The sequence below is a fragment of the Alligator sinensis genome, unplaced genomic scaffold (assembly GCF_000455745.1).
Source record: "Alligator sinensis unplaced genomic scaffold, ASM45574v1 scaffold280_1, whole genome shotgun sequence".
In the NCBI taxonomy this organism is placed as follows: Eukaryota; Metazoa; Chordata; order Crocodylia; family Alligatoridae; genus Alligator; species Alligator sinensis.
Window position 1 is genome coordinate 1,999,729 of NW_005841835.1, and position 20,831 is coordinate 2,020,559.

The 20,831-nt window shown below is 44.5% G+C and overlaps 1 non-coding gene across 1 annotated transcript in view; it reads right to left on the reverse strand.

Moving 5' to 3' along the window:
- Positions 1 to 20,831, reverse strand: part of LOC102387560 — a 148,268-nt gene that overhangs the window by 6,364 nt on the left and 121,073 nt on the right. Inside the window, exon 3 of the transcript XR_003093487.1 lies at positions 20,208 to 20,331. This is a non-coding gene — a transcript (uncharacterized LOC102387560). The remainder of the gene's footprint in view (positions 1 to 20,207; positions 20,332 to 20,831) is intronic.

Below are 20,831 nucleotides of genomic sequence, written 5' to 3' on the forward strand. Positions count from 1 at the left end.
TTAACACCAGTGTCCAGATCGTTTACGAAGACATTAAAGAGTACAGGTCTGAGAATGGACAATAGTTTTCCTGGTCTTCTTTCCTACCTTTCTTGAAGATGGGCACCACATTGCTCCTCTTCCATTCTTCAGGTACTTCGAACGAGCACCATGAGTTCTCAAATATCCTCGCCAGTGGCTGCACTATGATGTCTGCCAGTTCCTTTAGCACTCTGGGGTGCAATCTATCCAGAGCAGCTGGTTTGTGGGAAGTCCAGCCTCTCAAGATGCTTCCTCACAAGATCCACACCAATGGTGGGCATATATTCATCTTCACCCTGGTCATCCCACATCATGTTCAACAGGGTGGTCCCTTGGGGCTGGTAAAAAACCAACGCAAAGTAATCATTAAGCAGATTGGCTTTTTCCTGGGTGTTGGTAGTCAGTTGCCTCAGCTGGTTTAGCAGGGATCCAGTGTTGCCCTTGTCTTTCTTTCAACTCCCCACATATCTGAAGAAGGACATTTTATTGTCCTTGATTCATGTAGCAAGATGGAGTTCAGTTGCAGCCTTGGCTTTTCTAGTTCGCTCCCTGCAGGTGCAGACCAGTGCAGTATACTCCTTCTTAGTAAGTTTCCTGTCTTCCATCCATTATACACCCCTCTTTTTAGACATAGGAGGCCTATAAGTTCCCTGTTGAGCCAAGGGAATTGTTTGGCCCTTTTTGCACCTTTCCTATGGGTGGGGATGGACTCCCCTTGTGCTTCTAGGATCGCTTGCTTAAGGAGCAACCACTCATCATGAACTCCCCTCCCTGTGAAATCATGGCCTCTCAGGACCTCAAGAATAAGCCTCCTGAGTTTATGAAAGTCAGCTTATCTAAAGTCACGGACTACTACATTGCTGGCCGACTTGCCAGCTCTGCGATGGATAGTGAAAGTGATCAACTCATGGTCACCGTCACCCAGCTTCCCTTCAATTCTTAGGTCGCCGATTAGATCATCCCCTTTGGCCAGTACCTGGTCCAGCAGCCTCTTGTTGGCCCATAAACTCCTTGGGACAGGTAGAGCTCATTGGCGCATGTAAGGAAGCTTTGGCTGGAGAAGGTTTCCAAGATTTCTGGGACTTTGTGTCTGTGAGCTGGACTTATGGGTTTCTGGTCCTATATCCTGTATTGAGCACAGGCAGTGTAAGTGCTTCTCACAACCTACATTTTGCATGTGCATTCAGTTTCCCCAGACAAGTTGGAAAGCAGTGATGCTACATATTAATATGCGTAGGTGCTGATGTAGATTTTGGGCATGTTCAAGTACATTTTTTACTTCCATTAGGGAACTTGCCCATTGCCAGAAATCAGTACAGATGAAACAGTTCTTAAGACCAGCTAACTGTGAGCAGAAGCAAAACAGCAACTGACCCACATTCAGCACTTGCTTACCTGTACCTATGACAATACATAATAAGACAAATTCAACAATAAGCAGTTTTCTTTGTGTGCATATATCTATGCTACGCAGAGGGAGGATACAGACAGGCCTGGGGACAGAGGCTTCACTGACTCTTGTTAGTGACAGCGCAGGGGTGGGGCAGGCCCAGGGCTCAGGTAGAGGAGTTAAGCTGTGGCCTAGGCTAGACCGCTGCCCTGCAAGGGTGGGGTGAGTGGGGTGCTGCAATGCTTCGTGGGATGTCAGTGAAATACAACCTCTATGTCTATGTACTCTATGTGCCCTGACCGTCTGTTTGGTTGCAGCTGTAGATCACTTTTTTTCCATCTACCTGCTGCACAGTAAGTAACTTTTGTACCTGACCTCCATTTCTATGTTGTATTTTTTTAATTCTAGCCAGCCAGGCATGTTTAAAAAAAGTAATGGTAACAGCCAAGTTTAACTCTGTTTTTAAAAATTATTTATAAAGGCACAAGATGGGTTCTGTGACTGACCCCTTGCACACTTCTGCCATTTTTCTACCTCTGTGATATTCCCTCCTATTCTTCTTTTCTCTAAGCAGTCCTAACCTCTCCTCACAGGAAAATCTTCCTAACTTCTGATCCTTCCTGTTGCCCATCTCTGAATCTTTCATCTCTGCTATGTTTTTCTGAGAAAGGGTGACCAGAACAGAACATGGTATACTCCCTAAGGGTTTATCATTAATTTAGACCAAAAATATTGTAATGCTGATGTATTATTTTTATCCCATTTTGATACTTCCAAACTATTTTCTTTTTTTAGTACTGTTACAGATAAAACAGAGGATTGTATTGAGCTGTCCACAAGAAGTGGCTGCAGTTAATGTAGGACCTAGTAATATAGAAGAACACGAAATTTTCATTCTAATGTGCTATGTCTTGCATTTGTCCATGCTGAATTCTGCCAGTCTGCCATCATGCTGCCCATTCACCAAGCTTTGTTAGGTCCCTCTGGAGTTTCTTGCAGTTTTCTTTCACCAGGTGATTAATGTAGTGCCCTCTGCCTTTGTGCCACCTCATTGTTCTATTGCAATAAATACATACAGTGTCCCATTCTGCACTTGATGGGCTTGCATCCGTGCTCCTGGGCAGCCCAAGTACAAGGAAAACATCTCTGGCTGATGTTGCTATTTGGACAATCAGTGAGGAGCCAGGAGTCTAAAAAAGACCCACCATTACCAAAGACATAAGTGTTGAGGAAACAGACACCCTCTATAGAGAATTACATCTGGAAGGCAGTGTGGCATACTTTTTCCCTGAGGCTGCCATCTTGTGTTCCAGAATCTAAGCAGTCATCAAAGAAAAAATTGTCAATGAAAATTCACAAAAAAATTGTCAAAGAAAAAAAATTCTCTTGCTGTTAAGGTTGCAAAGCTAATGTTAATGTTCTAAGCTAGATGAAAAATGATGCAGTTATCTACCTGGGTTTGCAGGAAGCCTGCAACACCAGCTATAAGAGAAGAGTGAGCGGCCCCTATTCCTATCACAGTGTTAACGTTAATAATTCAAATGTCAATACGGTTAACTCTTCAGCTACAGGAAGGAGCTCAATCCATTGTAAACAGCCTCTTGTTCTGCTGTCTGAAGTAGGCCAAGTTGAGGTTATAGTTGAAGTTTCAGAAGAACCACCATAATTTGTTTTTCTCTCTGTATCACCAGCAGCTGCTAGCACCCTGCTCTACTTCTTTTTTTTGCAACCATCCTTCCTAGTTTTATCAGGACTCTGATTCTCTCATACCCTAGGGCTCCAGGGCAATATGAACATCTTCATTTACTGGCCCCAATTCTTCTTTATTTGTGCCACTCTCCTGGTGTACAGAGCAGATTACCCCTCAGCATGGGAAATCATCTGGTTGAGTAATATCATGTCTTCAAGAAAGGAGATGGCCAGGGCACTAGATCTTATCTTCCCCAGATCCTGAAATGGCCCCTTGGAGTTGTAAAAAACGGGTGTAATGTAGAACAGGCTGAGGTTGTCCTCAGGTTGCACTAGGAAAGGGGGAAGGCCACCAATGCCTTCTTCAATGTACTTGAGGTCTAGCACCAGGATATTATCTCATGACTTCTGTCATATAAATACCCTTTCCCCTCACCCTTACCCCAACATAGAGGTGTTTTCTGGATTTTCATTGCCTTTCTCTGTGACAAGTTGCTGCTGGCCTTTAAGAATTTAAACAATCAGGGAGCTGTAGCTGGTTGCTGTTCTTTTTAGTTTTCATGTCATTTCCTCTCTGCTCCTGGATTGCCATAGGTGACTGTGCTGGGAAGGGGAATTCTCTTTTGTTAGATATTCCTTAGGTTCAGGCAGAAGATTCATAGATTTCATAGACTTTAGGGCTGGAAGGGACCTTGCAAGATCATCAGGTCCAGCCCCCTGCCCAAGGAGCAGGAAGTCAGCTAGGGTCAAAGGATCCCAGCAAGATAAGGATCCAAATGTTTCTTGAAAGTGTCCAGAGTAGGTGCTTGCACCACCTCTGGGGGGAGTCTGTTCCAGGCCTTGGGGGCTCAGACAGTAAATACATTTTTCCTTATGTCCAGCCTAAAACGGTCTTGCAGGAGTTTGTGACCATTGGACCCTGTCATCCCCTGGGATGCTCTGGTGAACAGATGTTCCCCCACATCCTGATGCACACCCCTGTTGTACTTATAGGATGCCATCAGGTCCCCCTGAGCCTGCGCTTCTCCAAGCAGAAGAGTCCCATAGCTCTCAGCCTCTCTTCATAAGGCCTGTTCTCTTGCCCTCTGATCATGTGCATGGCTCTCCTCTGGACTCTTTCAAGCTTCTCCACATCCTTCCTAAATTGTGGAGCCCAGAATTAGGTGCAGTGCTCGAGCTGCGGCCTCACCAAGGCCGAGTACAGCAGGAGGATGACATCCTGGATTTTCCTCGAGATGCATCGGTAGATGCAAGTCAGAGTTTTGTTTGCCTTGCCAGCTGCAGTATATTGGTGGCTCATATTCATTTTGTGGTCAATCATGACCCCCAAGTTTCTTTTGGTCACAGTGCTAGTGAGTGTAGGATTGCCAAGCCTGTAAGTGTGATGCAGGTTTTTATTCCTCAGGTGGACCACCTTGCATTTCTCCATATTGAATGCCATCAGATTTTCATCCGCCCACCTTGCAAGCCTATTGAGGTCGGCCTGGATCACCAGCCTATCCTCAAGTGTGGAGACTCTTCACCAAAGTTTGGTATTTTCAGCAAACTTGGCCAGTCCACTTTTAACACCAGTGTCCAGATCGTTTACGAAGACATTAAAGAGTACAGGTCTGAGAATGGACAATAGTTTTCCTGGTCTTCTTTCCTACCTTTCTTGAAGATGGGCACCACATTGCTCCTCTTCCATTCTTCAGGTACTTCGAACGAGCACCATGAGTTCTCAAATATCCTCGCCAGTGGCTGCACTATGATGTCTGCCAGTTCCTTTAGCACTCTGGGGTGCAATCTATCCAGAGCAGCTGGTTTGTGGGAAGTCCAGCCTCTCAAGATGCTTCCTCACAAGATCCACACCAATGGTGGGCATATATTCATCTTCACCCTGGTCATCCCACATCATGTTCAACAGGGTGGTCCCTTGGGGCTGGTAAAAAACCAACGCAAAGTAATCATTAAGCAGATTGGCTTTTTCCTGGGTGTTGGTAGTCAGTTGCCTCAGCTGGTTTAGCAGGGATCCAGTGTTGCCCTTGTCTTTCTTTCAACTCCCCACATATCTGAAGAAGGACATTTTATTGTCCTTGATTCATGTAGCAAGATGGAGTTCAGTTGCAGCCTTGGCTTTTCTAGTTCGCTCCCTGCAGGTGCAGACCAGTGCAGTATACTCCTTCTTAGTAAGTTTCCTGTCTTCCATCCATTATACACCCCTCTTTTTAGACATAGGAGGCCTATAAGTTCCCTGTTGAGCCAAGGGAATTGTTTGGCCCTTTTTGCACCTTTCCTATGGGTGGGGATGGACTCCCCTTGTGCTTCTAGGATCGCTTGCTTAAGGAGCAACCACTCATCATGAACTCCCCTCCCTGTGAAATCATGGCCTCTCAGGACCTCAAGAATAAGCCTCCTGAGTTTATGAAAGTCAGCTTATCTAAAGTCACGGACTACTACATTGCTGGCCGACTTGCCAGCTCTGCGATGGATAGTGAAAGTGATCAACTCATGGTCACCGTCACCCAGCTTCCCTTCAATTCTTAGGTCGCCGATTAGATCATCCCCTTTGGCCAGTACCTGGTCCAGCAGCCTCTTGTTGGCCCATAAACTCCTTGGGACAGGTAGAGCTCATTGGCGCATGTAAGGAAGCTTTGTGACAGATCATATTTGGTGGAGTGCTCATCCCATGAGATGTCTGGGTAGCTGAAGTCTCCCATGACAACCGCTTCTGGACGCCGCAGTTCAAGCTGGATGCAGACAACCTGGAGAGGGTCCAAAGAAGGGCCACTTGCCTGACTACAGGCCTGCAGGGAAGGCCCTATGAGGAAAAGCCAAGGGACCTTAACCTCTTCAGCCTCTCCAAGAGAAGGCTGAGAGGGGACCTTGTGGTGGCATACAAATTCATAAGGGGAGAACAACAAGAAGTAGGCGATGATCTGTTCACCAGGGCACCCCCTGGAACGACAAGGAACAATGGCCATAAGCTACTAGAGAGAAGGTTTAGGCTGGACATTAGGAAAAAGTTCTTCATGGTCAGGGTTGCCAGAATCTGGAATGGGCTCCCAAGGAAGGTGGTTCTCGCCCCATCCTTGGGGGCCTTCAAGAAGAGATTGGACAGGCACTTGGCTGGAATCACATGACCCCAAGGTTGGTGACTCTTTTCTTGCCTGCCAGGGGCAGGGGGTCGGACTAGATGGCCCACTGAGGTCCCTTCCAACTCTATGAATCTATGACAGCCTTGCATCAAGAGCATGCAGCCTTGGCCAGTTCCCTGGCAAATTCTTGGTCAAGGACTTGTTCCTTGTTTGGAGGTCTGTAATAGACTCCTACCATTGTATCCCCTTCACTACATTCCCCTCATATTCTAACCCTTCATATTCAAACTCCTAAACCTGTTCTCCCTGGGGTTACCTCAGCCTGGCAGGAAAGCAGGCTGAGAGCTATCCTCTCCTCCACCAGTGTAATGTAGCAGGTGGCCAGCGTGGGATGTCAGTGAAATACAACCTCTATGTCTATGTACTCTATGTGCCCTGACCGTCTGTTTGGTTGCAGCTGTAGATCACTTTTTTTCCATCTACCTGCTGCACAGTAAGTAACTTTTGTACCTGACCTCCATTTCTATGTTGTATTTTTTTAATTCTAGCCAGCCAGGCATGTTTAAAAAAAGTAATGGTAACAGCCAAGTTTAACTCTGTTTTTAAAAATTATTTATAAAGGCACAAGATGGGTTCTGTGACTGACCCCTTGCACACTTCTGCCATTTTTCTACCTCTGTGATATTCCCTCCTATTCTTCTTTTCTCTAAGCAGTCCTAACCTCTCCTCACAGGAAAATCTTCCTAACTTCTGATCCTTCCTGTTGCCCATCTCTGAATCTTTCATCTCTGCTATGTTTTTCTGAGAAAGGGTGACCAGAACAGAACATGGTATACTCCCTAAGGGTTTATCATTAATTTAGACCAAAAATATTGTAATGCTGATGTATTATTTTTATCCCATTTTGATACTTCCAAACTATTTTCTTTTTTTAGTACTGTTACAGATAAAACAGAGGATTGTATTGAGCTGTCCACAAGAAGTGGCTGCAGTTAATGTAGGACCTAGTAATATAGAAGAACACGAAATTTTCATTCTAATGTGCTATGTCTTGCATTTGTCCATGCTGAATTCTGCCAGTCTGCCATCATGCTGCCCATTCACCAAGCTTTGTTAGGTCCCTCTGGAGTTTCTTGCAGTTTTCTTTCACCAGGTGATTAATGTAGTGCCCTCTGCCTTTGTGCCACCTCATTGTTCTATTGCAATAAATACATACAGTGTCCCATTCTGCACTTGATGGGCTTGCATCCGTGCTCCTGGGCAGCCCAAGTACAAGGAAAACATCTCTGGCTGATGTTGCTATTTGGACAATCAGTGAGGAGCCAGGAGTCTAAAAAAGACCCACCATTACCAAAGACATAAGTGTTGAGGAAACAGACACCCTCTATAGAGAATTACATCTGGAAGGCAGTGTGGCATACTTTTTCCCTGAGGCTGGCATCGTGTGTTCCAGGATCTAAGCAGTCATCAAAGAAAAAATTGTCAATGAAAATTCACAAAAAAATTGTCAAAGAAAAAAAATTCTCTTGCTGTTAAGGTTGCAAAGCTAATGTTAATGTTCTAAGCTAGATGAAAAATGATGCAGTTATCTACCTGGGTTTGCAGGAAGCCTGCAACACCAGCTATAAGAGAAGAGTGAGCGGCCCCTATTCCTATCACAGTGTTAACGTTAATAATTCAAATGTCAATACGGTTAACTCTTCAGCTACAGGAAGGAGCTCAATCCATTGTAAACAGCCTCTTGTTCTGCTGTCTGAAGTAGGCCAAGTTGAGGTTATAGTTGAAGTTTCAGAAGAACCACCATAATTTGTTTTTCTCTCTGTATCACCAGCAGCTGCTAGCACCCTGCTCTACTTCTTTTTTTTGCAACCATCCTTCCTAGTTTTATCAGGACTCTGATTCTCTCATACCCTAGGGCTCCAGGGCAATATGAACATCTTCATTTACTGGCCCCAATTCTTCTTTATTTGTGCCACTCTCCTGGTGTACAGAGCAGATTACCCCTCAGCATGGGAAATCATCTGGTTGAGTAATATCATGTCTTCAAGAAAGGAGATGGCCAGGGCACTAGATCTTATCTTCCCCAGATCCTGAAATGGCCCCTTGGAGTTGTAAAAAACGGGTGTAATGTAGAACAGGCTGAGGTTGTCCTCAGGTTGCACTAGGAAAGGGGGAAGGCCACCAATGCCTTCTTCAATGTACTTGAGGTCTAGCACCAGGATATTATCTCATGACTTCTGTCATATAAATACCCTTTCCCCTCACCCTTACCCCAACATAGAGGTGTTTTCTGGATTTTCATTGCCTTTCTCTGTGACAAGTTGCTGCTGGCCTTTAAGAATTTAAACAATCAGGGAGCTGTAGCTGGTTGCTGTTCTTTTTAGTTTTCATGTCATTTCCTCTCTGCTCCTGGATTGCCATAGGTGACTGTGCTGGGAAGGGGAATTCTCTTTTGTTAGATATTCCTTAGGTTCAGGCAGAAGATTCATAGATTTCATAGACTTTAGGGCTGGAAGGGACCTTGCAAGATCATCAGGTCCAGCCCCCTGCCCAAGGAGCAGGAAGTCAGCTAGGGTCAAAGGATCCCAGCAAGATAAGGATCCAAATGTTTCTTGAAAGTGTCCAGAGTAGGTGCTTGCACCACCTCTGGGGGGAGTCTGTTCCAGGCCTTGGGGGCTCAGACAGTAAATACATTTTTCCTTATGTCCAGCCTAAAACGGTCTTGCAGGAGTTTGTGACCATTGGACCCTGTCATCCCCTGGGATGCTCTGGTGAACAGATGTTCCCCCACATCCTGATGCACACCCCTGTTGTACTTATAGGATGCCATCAGGTCCCCCTGAGCCTGCGCTTCTCCAAGCAGAAGAGTCCCATAGCTCTCAGCCTCTCTTCATAAGGCCTGTTCTCTTGCCCTCTGATCATGTGCATGGCTCTCCTCTGGACTCTTTCAAGCTTCTCCACATCCTTCCTAAATTGTGGAGCCCAGAATTAGGTGCAGTGCTCGAGCTGCGGCCTCACCAAGGCCGAGTACAGCAGGAGGATGACATCCTGGATTTTCCTCGAGATGCATCGGTAGATGCAAGTCAGAGTTTTGTTTGCCTTGCCAGCTGCAGTATATTGGTGGCTCATATTCATTTTGTGGTCAATCATGACCCCCAAGTTTCTTTTGGTCACAGTGCTAGTGAGTGTAGGATTGCCAAGCCTGTAAGTGTGATGCAGGTTTTTATTCCTCAGGTGGACCACCTTGCATTTCTCCATATTGAATGCCATCAGATTTTCATCCGCCCACCTTGCAAGCCTATTGAGGTCGGCCTGGATCACCAGCCTATCCTCAAGTGTGGAGACTCTTCACCAAAGTTTGGTATTTTCAGCAAACTTGGCCAGTCCACTTTTAACACCAGTGTCCAGATCGTTTACGAAGACATTAAAGAGTACAGGTCTGAGAATGGACAATAGTTTTCCTGGTCTTCTTTCCTACCTTTCTTGAAGATGGGCACCACATTGCTCCTCTTCCATTCTTCAGGTACTTCGAACGAGCACCATGAGTTCTCAAATATCCTCGCCAGTGGCTGCACTATGATGTCTGCCAGTTCCTTTAGCACTCTGGGGTGCAATCTATCCAGAGCAGCTGGTTTGTGGGAAGTCCAGCCTCTCAAGATGCTTCCTCACAAGATCCACACCAATGGTGGGCATATATTCATCTTCACCCTGGTCATCCCACATCATGTTCAACAGGGTGGTCCCTTGGGGCTGGTAAAAAACCAACGCAAAGTAATCATTAAGCAGATTGGCTTTTTCCTGGGTGTTGGTAGTCAGTTGCCTCAGCTGGTTTAGCAGGGATCCAGTGTTGCCCTTGTCTTTCTTTCAACTCCCCACATATCTGAAGAAGGACATTTTATTGTCCTTGATTCATGTAGCAAGATGGAGTTCAGTTGCAGCCTTGGCTTTTCTAGTTCGCTCCCTGCAGGTGCAGACCAGTGCAGTATACTCCTTCTTAGTAAGTTTCCTGTCTTCCATCCATTATACACCCCTCTTTTTAGACATAGGAGGCCTATAAGTTCCCTGTTGAGCCAAGGGAATTGTTTGGCCCTTTTTGCACCTTTCCTATGGGTGGGGATGGACTCCCCTTGTGCTTCTAGGATCGCTTGCTTAAGGAGCAACCACTCATCATGAACTCCCCTCCCTGTGAAATCATGGCCTCTCAGGACCTCAAGAATAAGCCTCCTGAGTTTATGAAAGTCAGCTTATCTAAAGTCACGGACTACTACATTGCTGGCCGACTTGCCAGCTCTGCGATGGATAGTGAAAGTGATCAACTCATGGTCACCGTCACCCAGCTTCCCTTCAATTCTTAGGTCGCCGATTAGATCATCCCCTTTGGCCAGTACCTGGTCCAGCAGCCTCTTGTTGGCCCATAAACTCCTTGGGACAGGTAGAGCTCATTGGCGCATGTAAGGAAGCTTTGTGACAGATCATATTTGGTGGAGTGCTCATCCCATGAGATGTCTGGGTAGCTGAAGTCTCCCATGACAACCGCTTCTGGACGCCGCAGTTCAAGCTGGATGCAGACAACCTGGAGAGGGTCCAAAGAAGGGCCACTTGCCTGACTACAGGCCTGCAGGGAAGGCCCTATGAGGAAAAGCCAAGGGACCTTAACCTCTTCAGCCTCTCCAAGAGAAGGCTGAGAGGGGACCTTGTGGTGGCATACAAATTCATAAGGGGAGAACAACAAGAAGTAGGCGATGATCTGTTCACCAGGGCACCCCCTGGAACGACAAGGAACAATGGCCATAAGCTACTAGAGAGAAGGTTTAGGCTGGACATTAGGAAAAAGTTCTTCATGGTCAGGGTTGCCAGAATCTGGAATGGGCTCCCAAGGAAGGTGGTTCTCGCCCCATCCTTGGGGGCCTTCAAGAAGAGATTGGACAGGCACTTGGCTGGAATCACATGACCCCAAGGTTGGTGACTCTTTTCTTGCCTGCCAGGGGCAGGGGGTCGGACTAGATGGCCCACTGAGGTCCCTTCCAACTCTATGAATCTATGACAGCCTTGCATCAAGAGCATGCAGCCTTGGCCAGTTCCCTGGCAAATTCTTGGTCAAGGACTTGTTCCTTGTTTGGAGGTCTGTAATAGACTCCTACCATTGTATCCCCTTCACTACATTCCCCTCATATTCTAACCCTTCATATTCAAACTCCTAAACCTGTTCTCCCTGGGGTTACCTCAGCCTGGCAGGAAAGCAGGCTGAGAGCTATCCTCTCCTCCACCAGTGTAATGTAGCAGGTGGCCAGTTGTGGCACTATTAAGCTGTTGTAGCCTCCGCTTAGAGCACTTCAGCTCATATGGAGTGTAGATAGGCTGTTTAGAAGTGAGGTAAACGCTTGAAGAGGACCCTCCTGCTGCAGGGAGCATGCCTGGCAGCCTTCAGCCATTCAGCACCCTGTAAGCGAAGGGCAATCACTTCTCCTCCTCCTCATTACATCTTGGAGTCAAAAGCACTCAAGGACAGTGGGGGAGACATTGCTTATTATTGCTATCTGTGTCATTATCGCTATCTGTGTCATTACCATGACACAAAGGAGCACTGGTCATGGACCACTCATGGACTAGTGCCCCATTGTGCTAGGTGCTGTAGAAATGCACGAACAAAAAGGCAGCCCCCATCCCAGACAGCATGAAATCTAAGTATAAGAAACAATCACCAGATAATGGACAAAGGGACAACAAGGCAGTGTTGGCAGCATGACAGGCTGTGGGCTCAGCACGTGGGACATCTAATTGTTGTTTAGGATTTTGTAGGAATCTGTGAAATTAAGAATTTTACTGAGGGACTGGAAATCAATGCATTCATTATGGGGTGCTCCCTCATGAGGGAAAAATAAGAGGGGGTGTTGTTTGAAAACTCAACTACCACTAATTCCTCCTTGAAGCAACAGAGTTATCAGCTTGGAAAGAGGAGGGATCAGGGAAGACATTTTCAATTCCTAATCAAAAGCATATTTTTTTCTCAATGCAGACATTCTCAAATGCCACACGGTGGACATCCTGCTGCACAGGGCCCAGAGTGCCAGGCTGTGGGGCTGGGATTCAAGGTGTCTCTGTGTGGGGTTCAGGGTCCTGAAGAATGAGGGTTCCAGCCTCTAAGATCAGGGATCATGTGGAATCAGAGATTACCTGGGCTTGATATTTGCTGGGTGTCTAGTTGCCGGCAGAGGGGGTGATCATTCAGAGATATGGCTTTGTTTAACTTTGAGTGCTCAAGGTCTCTGCCTTGCTGTGTGATAGCAGTAGTGGTGCATGCATTAGAATGGCCTGTGGGAGATGAGGACAGGAGAAAGGCCTGCATCCATGTATCACCATCTCTTAGGCCTCTCTCTAGTCCAGAATGACTGAGTGATCTCCTGGGGACTAAGAAACAGCAAGACTCTCCAGTGGGGTCCCACTTGGAACATTCATCCTCCTTTAAGAGGGATTTTAATTCGTGTAAATGAGTGTTTTTAATTTGTCATACTGGGCTTTATCTCTATTACCATCTCATTTGCTTTTAAACCCCGTTTCACCCTCCTGACTGAATTCCGTTTGATGCATTAGGAGTAATTCTCTTCCCAAAGGGTTAGACATTTTCTCTCTACATAAAAGTCGCTTATTTTGGATAAAGAGACGATTAGATTTATCTTTAATATTTTAATGGCAGCCAGGATTATTGGGTGGGCAGCCCCGGTTTCAGTTGTTGTTGGAGGATTAGACTCTAATAAACTCTTCAGATTGGGATTTTTTTTCTGTTTTGCACAAAGTACTTCTATTTATTTATTTTTAAATATTTGTTTCCTTTTTGAAGTCATAAATTCCATTTGCGGTTCCCTATTAGTATTAAATCAAGTTGATTAAATTCATAGTGACTATTTGCACATATATCTTTTTAATTTTAACATCCACAGCATAAAATCTTTAACGGTGCAATTTGAAATACCTGCAGCAGACATTGCTGCCTGTTCCAACAGATGGAAATGAGAATCCTGAAGGAGGGGTGAAGGAGACACATGGACAGACAGACAGAGGAGAAGGGGGTAAACTAGCTCCTCCCATCATCCGGTTTGCAAAGACTTTGGGCTTTCTGCAGTTTCTGAGTTTGGAAAGGACCTGTCTTCTCCTCCCTAAACCAGCAGCAACTCTGCCTTGTTAAAGAGGTGAGAGCCCCCATTCCACTGACACTTTGATCCCTGCTTACCTCTCAGTCTCCTCTGCTCTGGGTGACTGCTGGACAGCCCCTCAAAGCTGTTCTTGCTAGTTGCAGGTGCCTACAGGGCTAGGTTGAACGTGAAGCCCAAATGTTGAGGTTTTTAACCCTATGCACTGTGCACACTGTTCTGTCTGCTATGGAGCCTATTTTAGGCTAATCAGAAACTTGTTAATAGAATAAAATGTCAGCAAAGTAGAAATCAATAAGTGTTAATGCTAGGACTTTCACTGCTAGGCTGCACCCCCTGCCCCTTGCCTCTCCCTTCCCTCACCATCCTGTCCCTTTGATTTCAGTCCCTTCTCTAATCCCCACCTCATCAGCTCTGGGAAGGGCTGATCTGCAGCAGAAAATCCCTCATTCAGGGCAAAATCAGCTTAATTTGCAGCAATTTGTAGCAGGTCTTTGCTGGGATTTGAGTCTCAAATTATCCTGTGGGTGGGGGCTGCAGCCGCTGCAATATGGGCCGAGATTTCCCTGCTCCTCTGTTTGCAGAGATTTGTCTGGGGAGTAATTACAGTTGTGCTGTATCCCTGAGCTCCCCCCTCCCTTCCATCCCAGCAGGGCCTGGCACTGGGTTAGCAGCCAAACACGGAGCTGCCCGGATTAGCAGCATTAACAGTGAATACAGAGCAACAATTAATCATTTGCTGGTAAATAGAAACAGGAGCTTCCCCAGGCTGGCAGTGGAGGGAGGAAGGAGGCTGCCTGCAGCTTGGCGTGTAATAGAGCAATAAGGAAAGGGAAGGAGGGAACCCAGGGACCTTGTGGCTTTAGGACAGGAGATCAGAGCAGGGAACTTTCCTTCTTCTAATGCTGCTAATTACTGGTAGCAGCTCCTGTGCCTGCCAAACAGGGAGTCTGCAGCTACGATCCCCTGTCCCCAAACAGGGGACCCCCACATGAGGGCCTTAGTGAACGTGGGTTAGGGCAGCAAGATGACTTATCTGAAAAGCACAGCGCTCATGACAAATGTCTGGCTTAATATGGGCTATGGGCAATAAAACTGCATCACCCAATCCAAGGTGCGAGCAAGGGTTCCCCCAACAGAGGGCACTCCAAACAACTGGACCCCCAAGCAGCCAGGACCCCCAAGCAAAGCAAGCCCATGAACCATGGAACCCACAGCAGGAGCCACCCCCTAACCCACATTAACCACTAGCGTGCACCGCCATGTGAGTGATCCTAAGAATATCACCTATTTCCAACAGTTACATGCAAATAGAATATCATTCTCGACAATACCATAGTCCTACACAGATGTGATGCTTTAAAGGGCCAATTCCCAATGCTGGAAACAAATCTAAGCAGAACTGAAGAAGAGCACAAATAAATAAATAATGTAAACAATGAGGATTAATTAGGAGTATTCTGCTAGTTGTCCAAAATATAATTTAAAACATCATAAAAGAAGAGTTTTTTTTCAGTTTAGAATGCTTCTTGGTTAAGGAGATAATTTAAAGTGGCAATAAAAATCACTTAAAAAGCACAATATATAAGAAATGGAAAAAAGAAGTTTATGACATCAATTAACAGTTATGAAATAAAGATAATTGATAAGGGAAGCTAAAGGCATTAATGAAAAACCTATGACTGAAAGGATTATGGAAAATATGGATTTAAAAATATATCAGGAACAAAAGAAATCCTAGAATGTTATATATGCTAGGATTGTTAAAATGGTCGGTAATACATAAAAATGGAAAAATGTTAAATAAATATTTTTGCTCTGTATTGGGAAAGAAACTGAATTACATGTTCATCTCTTACAGCTAGTATTAAATACTTCCTATCTCATCATTAACTAGGGAGAATATTAAGCAGTAACTATCAAACATATTTATAAATCTGAAGAAGATTGTTCTTTGTACCAAAGAGTTTTAGAGGAATTGGCTAGGGAGTACTCTTAAGTAGTGACTTTGTTTTTAGTTTTTTTCAACAAATGTTGGAATACTGGGAAAGTTCCAGGGAACTAAAGAAGAGCTAATATTGGTATTATACTATTTTAAAAGTGTAAATGGAGTGACCCACTTAATTATAGGCCGGTTAGCCTGACATCAATTGCAGGAAAAAGCATGGAAAGGCTAATGTGGGACTCAGTCTGTACTGAATTAAAAGATGTTAGCATAATTCATGCCAATCAGTATGGTTTTACAGAGAATAGATCTTGTCAAATAAACTTTCTCATTTTGAGTGAGATTACAAATGTGGTTGATAAAATAACTGTGTTGTAATAATACTTATTCCTCTAAGGTATTTGACTTGGTACTGCATGACAGTCTCATTAAAAATATCACTGTAAAAAGTCAGTATTGTATTTATTCTATTGATTTAAACTGGCAAATTGATGGATCTCAAAAATAAAATCATCACCCAGTTGAGATGTCTTTAATGGGGGCCCACTGGGATCTTTTCTTGGCTCTATGCTATTCAATATCTTTATCAATAATTTAGAAGAAAATATATGATCAATAAGATTTTCAGATAACATAAACATTGGTGGCCTGATAAACAATCATGTGAGTAGGTCAGTTATACAGAGTAATTTCGATCACTTGTTAAATTATGCTCCTTTGAGCTAAATTTTTTTCTAATACAGCCAAATACAAAATCATAATATAAAGGAAAATACGGTAGCTCCCATTCACAGGATGGAGGACACTATCATAGAAAGAAGTGACACTGAAAAAAACATAGGGGACATGGCAGATAACCATCTGAACATGAACTCCCAATGTAAATTACTGTGACTTAGACAGCTAGTGCGATTTTTGTGTTTATATGAATAGGAATATCAAATAGGAATATAGAGGTGTTATCAGTTCATCACTGCATGCTGGTGAGACTGGAATGCTTTGTCCAGTTCTAGTGTTCATATTTCCCAAATGATGCTAAAAACCTGGAAAATGGTCAGATAAGAGTTTCAAGAATGACTTGATATCTTGAAAAAAATTGCCATATAGTAAGAGATGTAAAAGGACTGAGATTCTTAGCTTATGGAAGACAACGTTAACAGAGGAGATGGTCATGTTCTCTAAGAACATACATGAAGATAAGATTGCTAACAACAGAGTGGGGTTTTTAGCAGACAGATAAGCAACAAGATTCACTGGCTGGCAGGCCAAACCAAACACATTCAGGCTAAACCTACGGCATGAATTTTCAACAGCAAAGATAATAAATAAAGCAGGTCAGAATTTTTTCTCAGAGGTGTCAAAATAGGATTTGTTTCAAAAGGCTGTTTGAATTAAGCTGAATTTGGGGAGGAGGTTGTATACATTCGAACAACAATTTTCATGGGAAAATCTCTTGTTTAGGAAAATTACTGTTTCAATAAAAGTTGCTTCTAATGTTATTTATTCATAGGGGCTTTTGTTTTTATATCATGTTTATGTTTTGTACATTTTTCCAGGCATTTTAATACACTCTGCTATTCCTGACACATCGTAGTATAACACATAAAAATCTTTAAAACAATCTATTTTTATTTTATTTTTAAACCATTAAGAAAAGCTGCTACTTAGCACTGATTGAAACATCTTATCTTCTTTTCCAGATCAAAGTGTCAAACTGTTTCATTACAACAAAAATGAGACACTTTGATCTAGGAAAGGAGATAAGATGTTTTAATCAGTACTAAGTAGCAGCTGCTCTTAATGGTTATATAACTAAAATGAAATAAACATGGAGTATTTTAAGTTTATGTTATATTAGGATGTCAGTAATGGCAGTGAGCTGTTACTAGAGTACTGATTCTCAACCAGGGTGCAACAAGAGCCTTTCAAGGTACTGTGCCATATTAGTACTGTTGCTGTGCAAACACCTACACATAATTCACAAGATAAATCCAGAGATGTCAAATAGGAATCTATACTATTAAAAGCATTCTGATCTGTTGTGGTCTTTCTAAGTTCTTTGCCACAGAAGACTAGAGACATGTCATGAAATAATGTAACCATAATAAAAAAAAAAGGAAAAAAAAAGAAAGTTGGCAAACAACATTTCAAAATTCCATCACAAACATTTCCCAAAATTAAAATTTTAAACTGATTCAGTTTCTTGGGATATGTCTGTAGTAGTTCTTTTCATTTCTGATCAAAATGAAAGTATGTTTCTAATGGCAACAATACTTACTAAGGGGAAATTCTGAGTTTTGACCAGTTCTAGTAACTAGCTGCGTCTACATGAGACATTTACTGCAGTTGGCTAATTAGCTTCACAGTAAAATGTCAGTGTCTACATGTGTGGCCCTATTAGGCCGCAGTAAACTCATAAATGCTGCCGTATGATAGTACTGCAGAGCACAAGTACTATCCTACAGCAGAATTATATAGTGCACCTCAATGCACTTGTAGATGCTGATGGGGCTGGCTGGTGCATGAGGGTGCTTCAGTGTGAGGGCTGCCTGCCAGCTAGCCCTGCACTGAAGCATCCTTGTGCCACAGCCAGCCCCTCCACACTGAGCTGGGTCAGAGTAGCCCCAGGCTGGCAGGCTGACTCCTGGGCCCCTGCCAGCCAAGGCTGCTCTACCCCAGCTCAACATTCTGTGGTCCCTGGCACACATGTAAATGGCATGCCCCAAAGCAATAAACTAGTGCAAACTGCACTGGAGTTTATTCGGTCAAATTAATTTAATGTGTAGACGCACCCACTAACTACTGGGACAGCTCAACCAGGCAGGTGAAAGATTACCTTCCACTTCAGTCTTCAAGCCAAGATTGAATGTCTTTCATAGAAATCATAGAAAATTAGGGTTGGAAGGGACCTCAGGAGGGTGTCTAATCCAAACCCCTGCTCAAAGCAGGCCCATTGCCAATTAGATCATCCCAACCAAAGCTTTGTCTAGCCAGGTCTTGAAAACCTCCAAGGACAGTGGTTCCTCCACCTCTGTGAGTAACCTGTTCCAATGTTTTACTACCCTCCTAGTGAGAAACTTCTTCCTAATATCTAACCTAAACTTCCCTTGCTCCAAGTTGAGACTGTTGCTCCTTGTTCTGTCATCTCCCATCACTGAGAACAGTCTAGCTCCATCCTCTTTGGCATCCCCTGTCTCAGTCTCCTCTTCTCTAGACTAAATAAGCCCAGTTCTTTCAGCCTTTCCTCATCAGTCATGTCTCCCAGCCCCCTCACCATTTTTGTTGCCCTCTGCTGGACTCTCTCCAATTTGTCCACATCCTTTCTGTAGTGGGGGGCCCAAAACTGAACACAGTACTCCAGATGTGGCCTCACCAGTGCTGAACAGTGACATGCTCTAGGTAAACCAGGAGATATGGACTTGATGTGGAAATGACTGTCCTTGAAGCTGGATCAGGGAGTCCCACGACATCAAGCCAATAGAGAGGGCTCTCTAGTGAAAGCCAAGAGAGACAGGGCCATCATCATCCTGGGAGCCCCAAGAAATAAACAGAGCCAGGAGCTATCCCCTAAGGCAGGGATGGATTCAGAGACATAACTGGCCAGTACTGCACCCTGGCCAAGAGCAGCAGGCTCACTGCAGCCAAAGGTTCACTGCTGTAGGGGGAGATATCACCTTCTTTTTTTGCTTCTGACACATGTACCAAGCAGCTACTGAAATGCTGAGTTTCAGCAGCAAAAAAGGAAGTGACATATCACCCTTGCAGCAGCAAATCTCTGGCTGCTGTTCCTGCACTGTTCATTGCCACTGCTGCTCTGCCCTCCCCACTGCCAGACCCACTGCAACAAAGATGCAAGGTGCAGGGGCGAGGAGGGGAAGGTAACCCCCCCAGATCTATTCTGACACCCTCCCCCGTCCTTACACAGTGCCCAGGGCTCATGTCCCACTCACCCACCCATCGTTATGCTACCAGATGGATTAATAGTGTGCAGCTTCTGAATTTACCACACCTCTGCCTCTGAATAACTGCCATCCTTCAGTTCCCCATACATCAAGAAGCAGGTGCCACTTATACCAGCTGAGAGGGAGTTACAGAACTCCTATCACTTTCCTGCTCACCCTTTAATGACCCCAGAGACTCAGATGGGCAGTGAGAACCTGGGGCATATCTCCTGTGCCTTGGTTCTGCTCCCACAGAAGTGACTGGATGGCAGCAGTCCTTTGTTGAGAGTCCCAAAACCCCTGCTGCTCAATGATGCAATGTGCTATCTGAGCAAAGTCCAGGCACAGAGTTGGTGGTAGGTAATCCCTAGAAAGGTGAAACTGTGCTAGTTAGCAAAGGAAAACAGAGTTTACAGGCATGGAGCAACTGGTGATGTGAGGTGCACACCCACAGAAGCAAAGCCGGTCCACAAGGGGTCTGGGCACCTTATCCATTCTCAAACGTAATTTTAAATTGAGGAAAATTAACATTACACAGACATTCCAATAATAACTCAAACCTTGAGTCCCCAAAACATAGGTACCATGAACCATAGTATTTTACTTCCAGATATGCATCAGAGACTAATAAAAAAACCCAAATAGTTAGCTTCAGCATATAAATCATTACTGTAACTTCAGTAACTTTGACTTGTCTTTAGTTAACCCTCAGGTCAGGCAAAGCTGCCCCCACTCACATTAAAGAAGACCCATAGAAGCCTAAGGAACTATTTGAAGAGTAAATTACTACTCATTGTAAGAGTATCACCCTATGCAAACAACCCCTTTCAGAGGCTACTGAATTTACCTATTCTAGCTGCAAACTATTAACATTTTAATGATGGCAGTATTGCCAGCCCAAGTGTTCAACAACCATGAGTCAGATCCCCCAAATCAGGAGACTGACTTAAAAATAATGTGTTTCTAAATAAAACATATTGAATTCTTTGTAATTACCTTGGGGTTTTGACATCACTGAGGTGTACTGAGGTCATGTTCTCATCTGCAGCCAGTGAGGTCCAGGCTTATCTAAAAATCAAAGTAAGATTCTCCAGTCATCACTTGATCTCTGCCACTGGATCTTTATGGAAAAAAACAGAAAATACCATGAAACTTCTGATAGAAATGCTGAAATCTGGCAAAAATCTTACATAAAAAACACCATTTTTAATGTAATAATGACATGTCATAGTTTCATAGTTTCATAGGGTCAGAAGGGACCTGAGGAGATCATCTAGTCCGACCCCCTGCCATGGCAGGAAAGAGTACCGGGGTCAAACGACCCCGGCCAGATGTTCGTCCAGCCTCCTTTTAAAGCCCCCCAGGGTAGGAGCCAGCACCACTTCTTTTGGAAGTTGGTTCCAGGTCCTAGCCGCCCTGACAAGTGAAATAGCACCTCCTAATGTCTAGCCTGAAACTACCCTCTGCTAGCTTGTGTCCATTGTTTCTTGTAACTCCTGGGATTGCTCGGGGGAACAGGGACTCTCCCAATGCCTGCTGGTCCCCCTTGACTAGTTTGCAGACTGCCACTAGATCCTCTCTCAGCCTTCTCTTTTGGAGGCTGAACAGGTTCAGGTCTCT